Source organism: Aplysia californica, unplaced genomic scaffold, assembly GCF_000002075.1.
Source record: "Aplysia californica isolate F4 #8 unplaced genomic scaffold, AplCal3.0 scaffold00667, whole genome shotgun sequence".
NCBI lineage: Eukaryota > Metazoa > Mollusca > Gastropoda > Aplysiida > Aplysiidae > Aplysia > Aplysia californica.
The window spans coordinates 370,895-379,821 of NW_004797937.1; the positions used below are offsets into that span (position 1 = coordinate 370,895).

Here is an 8,927-nt window from a genome sequence, read left to right on the forward strand (position 1 = left end):
AGAGAGAGAGAGAGAGAGAGAGAGAGAGAGAGAGAGAGAGAGAGAGAGAGATGTTATGGTAACACTGTTTCTTTTAAAACAAGCTGTTTTTACAGATTTTGGTAGATCTACGTGTTGTCCACTTTCATCGACCGAAAGAATTCGCAAAACGTTGCCGCATGGTAGACATGAGAAGAAAAAAAGAGCAAACGAATCGTGTAAGATCAGTAAGAAATCCTAGTATTATTATGAGATTTTTAAAAAAAGATACAGTGGGAATATGTCAGCAAACGGAACGAAAAGGAATGATTAATAATTACGAAAGTATAGGGAAAAAAGAAAATTTCTTTAAAAAAAAAATAATTAATAAATAAAAAAATTGGGCTAGCCGCCGGAGGTTCCGTGCCGAAACCCGGGATTGAACCAGGGACCTTTAGATCTTCAGTCTAACGCTCTCCCAACTGAGCTATTTCGGCTGCCGCTTCCTTGTGGTTGTTATAGATATATATTATCAATCGTTCTAGTTCGAGGACGTGTGCAGGTTTTAGATTTCTTGTTTGTTCGCTACCGTTCGTTATTAATGATTATTTATTTTTACAACTTATATTAATGCATTTATTTTACATTTCCTTTTCCACTTCAACAGTATCGGTCCCGTTTCGGGGCTTTCTTTTGGCGTGCACCGGCTTTTTCTAGATCAAGGATCTAGAAGTCAGAGGTCAGAGGCCGAACAAGCAATAAAAAACATGAAGCTAGACCTTGATATCTACGTGATATTAGCTTACTTTCAAACAAATGCTAAAAATTGTCAAAAACTACTGTTTACTTAAACTTGGATCTAGATCTAGTCCTTAGCTGAACAAATGGGGGTAAAAACCCACTACGACTTTGTTTCGTGCGAAAGTTAGAACCACAAAATTACATCGATATATAACAGAGGATAACTAGATTGTACTATTGGTGGCTTGGGAAATCACAAAACAGTGCAAAATGTAGCAAAATGTAGCAATGGGGGCGGACTGTAGCAGTGGTAGTAATCGAAGCATTTTCTCGCAGAAAAAACACCAAAACTATTATATCTATGTTTCCTTGTCACCCATCTGTTCAGATTTTTAAAATAAGTTTCTCTAGGTCTCCTGCCTCGTGCTTTCCATCTTTCCAGCACTGAAGGCATAATAATTATATAAGTATAGGCCTATAAGTGTAATAAGCTGTTCGAAACCCGTCCCACCAAGTGTCTATTACAATTTTAAATGTAGGCCTATAGAAACTGCAGTTGCCACTTCCTGATATTTTTATCAGTGAGCGGCCCACTTGAGCTTCTATCATTACTTCCCCATTTGATTTCTTTTTCTGTCTCAGAGATTCTTTAAAAAGTCAATAATATTGAGGGCCTACCCGAGAAACCAATTAGGCTAATTATTAGACTATATTATTCTGCTAGGCTTAAAGTGTGTGTGTCAGTTTGTTTGTATGTGTGTGTGTGTATGTGTGCGTGTGTGTGTGTGTGTGTGTGTGTGTGTGTGTGTGTGTGTGTGTGTGTGTGCACTTTATTATTATCTTCACTGATAAAAGTATGACTTTCCTGCCAACCTTCAACTTCCTTCGGACTAGCATTAGACTATGGTTTACCCCCCTTTGCTTCTATTTTCATGAAAACGTATAAACATTGGGTAAACCAAAAATGTGCAGTTGAAGAAGCAAGAATGCGAAATTCGAATTTTGACATAGTTTCGCTTTCACCCAAGGATTGCTTTCACCAAGTACCAAGTCACCAAGATTATTTCCAGCTATGCCGTGCCTCAACTTTTAAACCTTGACCGATATTTTGCCTTGATGCAGAAGCTGTTGCAAAGACAAAGAACTGCAACGCCAAGACATTACCGAACACGGCGGATAACGAGTCTTTTTGAAGTTTCATAAATAAGGTTAGACACTGCTGTTGCTAAGCCAAGCTAAGGCAGGCGCTAAGGAAGGGCTACTTTACTTCTTAAATAGATCTAGATCTAGTCTTTCTAAACTTTAGTACAATACACACAGACAATGTCAGTAGTCAGTCAATCTCAATCAATAAAGTATAAAGTAGGCCAGATCTAGGCTAGATCTATAGATCTAACTATTCTAACAAAGTAGGAACTTGTGTAGAATCTAGATTCTAGTCCTCATCTTCCTCTTTCCGTTTAATAAAATTTAAAAATAAACTGGAGGTTAGCGGTATCATGTATTCATGTATGATTAGATGTATTGTATGTGAATGTTCTTGTACTTTGTAGACTTTTCCATACCATTGTTATTGTCCTCTTTTTGTATGGTATGCATGTATGTATGTACGAAGTGGCTATTCGGACTCGAGTCTGAATAACTTCCTGTCGCTATTCGGACTCAAACTTCAATGTGTGGCTATGTAATGTAATACGGGGTGTGCATTGGGGAATCGGGTCTGGTCGGAGTGGTTTGCAACCAGATTGATGGCGCAAAGTGGCTGATTGCGCCCGACTAGTCGACTCTAAAACAAAACACGTTTGTTTTCACGTGACGAGTGGGGCCATCGTCCCCGACCCGATCATATTGTCGTTTCCCTGTTTGCCTTTCTTGTGTAGTATTTCAGTTTTTGCAACTGTTGTTCACTTTTGATGTCACTAATAATACTTTTCTTAATTTGTGTTGAAAATTTTGGCCAGATCGTAGAAACCGAGGAAGGCCGAGGTCGAATTGATTATAATTGCCTTTCCGCTTCACATCCGGTACACCCGTTGATTGGGGATGCGCATAGGAGTTTTGAGTCCGAATAGCCACGGGAGGCTTGCTATTCAGACTTGAGTCCGAATAGCCGTGGCCATTTATGTGTGGACAGTACGCTATGAAGCCAGCAAGTTGTCAATTCTAGTAAATTAAATTGGATTTGTTGGCCTGGTGCGTAACTTACTGAACTTTACACAATCTTTCTTACTAGACCTTTAACTTTAATATTCCCAAGCCCAAATGACTGGCTCGTCCGAAATAAACCAGCCATTCTCGAATAATGTTTTTGGGATTCGATTTCTAGGCCTTAGAGAAATCTAGATGTCGAGTTTCCCGGACCAGTCAGTAACAAATTTTCCTTCCGTTGCTGGTGAAGGAGGTATCTGAACAATCATGTCATGTCGTTATAATCCAGGACCAATAGCCCTGCCCTCAACTTTAACCATCATATTTTGACGAGCGCCTGATTTCACCACGATGCCTCAGATATGGCGCTTGTCAAAATAATCATAATGAAATCAAAGAAATCGGCATTTTTTTGGCAGGTGGGCAATTTTTTTCTAATTTTCTTTTTATGGCTCAAAACTTTTTATGTCCCTTTAAAAACTCATTTTTGTGTGGATTTTATTGAAAAACATTGAATAAGGGCGCAAAAATATAAATTTTCAGTTTCTGAGGACTCTCATGCTGTGGAAGTTTCCAAACTTTGGTGGCCCTTTTCTCACGAATTTTACCTCTGAAAACAGGGGGACCCAGACCTCCTTCAGTCGCAAATATGTTAACTTCTATTCAACATAGAAGGATATTTTTTTCACCAAAAGGAACTCAAATGAAGAGGCTTTAAGATGATACCTATAGCCCCATATATGTCCAAAAATTGACAAACGCCTAATTCCATCACATATAGCCATATTTATACATGAATATTAAGTGAGATGAACGATCTGTTTACTCAGTCATTAACCATGCACGCCAACATGTGTTTGCGACAATTGTCGCTCGTTTGCCATGTGGCGACCAAGGCAATCTTACTGCAGGCTGCATAACCCGCATGGTTGGCTGCGGCATTGAAGCTTGACCAATTCAATTCTCATTGAGATGAACGTCGATCAGTGTGAAAAGTGTCGATAAACAATAGGCTTAACCCTATCCGTACGCCTGGGGTCATTTTGTACCCCAGGGGTTATATTCTTCACATTTTAGAATACTTCTAGTGACTTGCGAATTTCTCTTTGAAACTTTCAGTATTTCTCAAAAAATCATTTTGACAGACTGCTATGCAAAGCGTATGGATTGAATTAATGAATAAATTTCCTTTTTGGAAATTGGGGGCACAGAGTTCCCCACGCTGTATGGATACGATAGTAAAACACGAAGTACGAATAGTAGTGGTGGGCGTATCGAAATCGAAATATCGATATTGTACCGCATTTCCAGGAACTAGCAGACTGATTTTATATTTTCCCCCACAATAAAACACTTACAAAAAATTTTGTTGCACCACTTTTTGCATTGATCTTTGTTTACCTCACCCAGACTCACTGTGAACGTAGCTGGCCTTCAGTGCTGGAGCCGTTCGTACGGGTTATGTGGCCTGATCTAAGATAGCCAAGTGGCTGGCAACCCATTTGTTTGGTTTACCATAGCGCTAGGTTTCCCTCTCTCGACACATTTCATTTTGTTTTACTCTAAGTATTACATACACACTGGCTTCCTTGTCTAATACTCTGCATAGAATTTTATACTCACAGCAGATGCTGAACCTCCCTTTCTACCCTTTCCCAAAAGGTTGGTGAAAAAAAATTATATGGACCTTACAGCACCTCTTTTTGAATATTTTGATCTGTCCTGTCTTTTTTTTTAGTAAGAGTTTTACAGCACTCACAACACAATTAGGTCATATAAGTACCGATGATTAGAGGTGTTACAGGTTACAAGAGAGTAACAAACACAAAAAAGGAGGGGAGATTAAGACTATAGATGTTTGATAGGAAAGAAGAACTAAGCAAACCACACAAAAGCACCTGCCAACCACCCACCAGTCCTGTCTAAGACAGTCACCCATCTAAGACAGTGGATGGCTGTCTTAGACAATTTCAACCCTGTATTCAGTGAACAGATTATAAGTACAGTCGACTCCACTTGTGTTGAACTTGCCTAAGTTGACCGTCGGTTAAGTTGATCTTTTTTTTAAGGTCTGAGCACCTCTTCTTCTTTACGGTTCCCAACAGTAAAGTCGAATTTCGGATGAGTTGATCTCTATTTCACTCCCTGGAAGACATCAACTCATCTGTAGTCGACTGTTCATTTTGTAAGAGTGCCTGTCTACCATCTTTGAATTTGAAGCACTCCATGAAGAACAAAAATCAATGTAATACTACACTTGGAACTGAACCTACTTTTTACAACATCATGCCTACTGGTATGAACAATTTCAAATAAAAATAATTTTTAAAAACAAATTCCCAATTTTTTTTAGGCTAATGTTACGATAGCAACTTGTGTATTTTATGTCTAACCATTGAACATGTGAATTATTATTCCTTTAGCCACACAGTATAATTACAGCAACACTTTATAATATTACTTTATTCTACATTTTCTTATATAAAAGATAAAAAGCACATTTTCAGTAGTGAGCCCCTCAATTGAAAGGAGTTTGGGGTTGGGACGACCAAAAAATTGTAACATACATGACAACAGTATTATTTAAATTTATAATTGAACAGGCGCCAGTTTGTGAATTATTGGAATGAAGACCTTATGTAGCTGAATATTAGAAGGCAGTATTTGAAGTAGAGTCTGATAATTGACCAGTGCTGCACTCAGACAAAGTTAACAAGTTTGGGCCTAGGATTTAACTTTCCTAGCAAGATCATGCTTTCCTAGCAAGATCATGCTTTCCTAGCAAGATCATGCTTTCCTAGCAAGATCATGCCTCCTAGATGTTCAGGCCCTAAATACAAGCATTATTATAAAAATGCACTAAAATTTTAAGTTGGAATCTCGTTTTTTTCTTCTCCGTCCTGTCCAAAATAAAATTATTGGAATGCCAAAATCAGCAACTAAGGAGAGACATCTGAAACAAGTGACAAGCAATAATTATCAAACAATAATTATGTATATTTAATCTATATATTGGAATATATGTATATATATATATGTATATGCCAATGGTGATGCCTGTTTCAGATCTCAGGCTTGAAGAAGAAACATTGACAGAGCATTTCACTAACTGGACAGCTAGTAAACACTATTTTATCAGTGTGAGATTTTATTTGAAGGAAAAAAAATGTCAAAGAAATTTAGTATCTTTCTTTCTTGACCACACGGAGTACCGTACTGCATACTGCTGTGTGTTCCAAATTTCACCTTTGAGATGAGAATCAAATCAAGGGAGACAAATTGCGTTGATGCAACCGGCGTTCTACTACTCTACGTGGTCTAAATAAGTGTGTTTCGGGGGGGGGGGGGGGTGTGGCTCTCTCGGTTCAGTCCCGATTGACCTTGACAGGCAGTGTTAACGTTCGCCTTCTGAATGTTCGAAATTGTGTCGATATAGCGGTAAAACGGTGCATTTCAATATTTATATATACATACAGTTTAGCCTGTATTATACTTATAGAAGTCTTGTGCTTTGATATATAATTGTAGGCCTATTATATAAATTATGTAGGCTATATTTTATACACTTATGCCTATACATTATGTACACATTTTATATAGGCCTACATTTATTATATATAAAAGTCTTGTGCCTTGATGTTAATAATATTATATATGAATGTAGGTGTCGTGTTATAATGATTCTGTATATATATTCCTGAAGGCTACCGTAATAAAAATTTGTGTTGACCACGTATAATAGTATAAACACGGACCCCGTACCACGCTTTGCAGCACACGAGGGCTCTAATCAAGTCTAAAGCTTAATGAGGTTCCCATAGTTCTTATCCTACAGTATCGTGTCAAGCAAAGCATTCTATTACATGCGTATCCTACGTTTCCCTTCTTATTTTTGTGTTCTCTCCGACGTCCTGTGCTTTGTCACCGGCAAGTGTCGACAAGTGTCAAATAGAACGCCCCGTCGTCGTCAGAACTAGACCACATCGCATGTGGACGATTGTGTGTGTGTGTGTGTGTGTATGTCTGCGCGCGCGTATGTATATATATATATGTGTGTGTGTGTGTGTGTGTGTGTGTGTGTGTGTAATTGTATGTGTGTGTGCGTATGTGCATGTATGTATGCATGAATGTGTGTGTGCGTATGTGCATGTGTGTGAGCGTGTGTGTGTGTGTGTGAGCGTGTGTGTGTGTGTGTGTGTGTGTGTGTGTGTGTGTGTGTGTGTGTGTGTGTGTGTGTGTGTGTGTGTTTATGGTTAATGCCCCCTTCAACTCAGCTAAGGTCTATCCTTTAGGAGACTGGCTTCTACCCTGATATCGATCAGGGCCAACCCGAGCTGACCTGAATGGGACAAAATGTCCCAGCAGAAAAACCGAGATACTCCATAAACATTCTTCCCAATCGGGAATCGAACGCGGGTCTTCTTCAATAGACGGCGAAGCGCCTATTTATTGCTGCATGCACTGGAGACCCTGGATGTGAGGAATCATTGTGAAATCAGGCGCTCGTCAAAATAATAAAATCGAAGAAACAGGCATTTTATCCGACAGTTTCGCCATTTTTATCGAATTTTTGTTTATTTTTTGGACACCTTTAATGTCCGTAAAAACACACACATTTCCATGTGAATTTTACTGAAAAACGTTGATTAAAAGTACTTTCTGTGTAATTTTTCAGTTTTCTGGGACTCTCAAGCTATTGAAGTTAAGTTAACAAACTCTGGCTGCCATTTTCTCGCTAATTTTAGCTCTAATACCAGTCAACCGCACCTCGTTCAATCGCAAATATCTCGACTTCTATTCAATAGATGGGTATTTGTTTCATTGAAAGCAGGGCAAATGCAAGCCTTCAGATGACAGTAATAACTCCACATGCCCAAAAATCGACGAGCGCCTTTTTCCACCGTGTCATAACACAATATGTGAGGCATCGTGGTGAAATCAGACGCTCGTCAAAATAATGAAATCGAAGAAATCGGTATTTTTTGGCCAGTTTGGAATTTAAAATTTTTTTTTTTCGAATTTTCGTTTTTTGGCTCAACACCTTTTATATCCATTCAAAAACATTATCATATGTAGATTTTATGGAAAAACGTTTTTAAGTCATGAAAAATGTGCATTTGAAGTTTCCAAGGACTCTTGAGCTATAATGGAAGTACCCAAACTTTGACGGCCATATTCTCGCTAATTTTACTTCTGAAACCAGGTGACTCCACCTCCTTCAATCGTAAATATCTCCGACTTCTATTCAAGATAAATGGATATTTTACCCATCAAAAGCAAGGCAAATGAACAAACTTTATGATTATACTAATGGCTCAAATACCCCCCCCCCCCAAAAAAAAAAAAAACCCCAACAACAACAACAAACAAACAAACAAACAAACAAACAAAAAAAAAACTGACTAGCGCCTGATTCCACCGCGTCGTCTCACATTCACATATGGTATGGGGTGAATCAACTTTGGTGACCCCGACAACCGCTGGTCGCCGACACGCACGCTGAAACTCTTTAGAACGAGGTCAATGCGAACACATTCCATATGCCTATAATATTGTGGTTGGAAGCTGAAGTTAGTTTCATTGACCAGCCTTGGTGACTCTGGTCCAACTATTCAGAACTTACACGAACCTTGTTTTTTTTTTTTTTTTTTTGTGTGTGTGCTTTAAAAAAAATGTGAATGTGAATTAAATTACGAAGATTAACGAATTAATTTGGAACATAATTATACACGGCGGCGTTGTTGTCATTTTACTACCGTGAAAGTGTAAGCTGCATGACCTTAGTTTTACTATTAATTGTTATAACAAGATGAATGTAAGGCACCGCGAGTGGGTGTTTTGCGGATGCTCTGGTAGTGTGTTTACTCCTTTTCTCTTATAATTATCAACCATATCTGTCTTTCTTATAAACCTCTCCTCCTTCTTTTATTTGCATGTGATCCTCAAATCCCCGACATGTGCACAATAACGTATTTGTGTTCCAAGCGGCGAAAAACTCCTACTTAAACGAAAGTCCCGGGGAATCTGAAGAAGCCTCTTAATGGGACCGAGAATTAAGCCCCTGGAAATACTAACCCCCC

General features: G+C 38.6%; 1 protein-coding gene and 1 non-coding gene across 2 annotated transcripts in view; one reads left to right on the plus strand and one right to left on the minus strand.

Moving 5' to 3' along the window:
- Nucleotides 1-382: 382 nt before the first annotated feature.
- Nucleotides 383-455, minus strand: TRNAF-GAA. The gene has a single exon. It is a non-coding gene; the product is annotated as a tRNA-Phe (tRNA).
- Nucleotides 456-1,695: 1,240 nt separating this feature from the next.
- The window catches only part of LOC101859889 (kynureninase), a 45,508-nt gene continuing 38,276 nt past the window's right edge, over nucleotides 1,696-8,927 (plus strand). The window contains exon 1 of the mRNA XM_013087987.2: nucleotides 1,696-1,907. The gene's annotated coding sequence lies outside the window, so the exon portion shown is untranslated. The remainder of the gene's footprint in view (nucleotides 1,908-8,927) is intronic.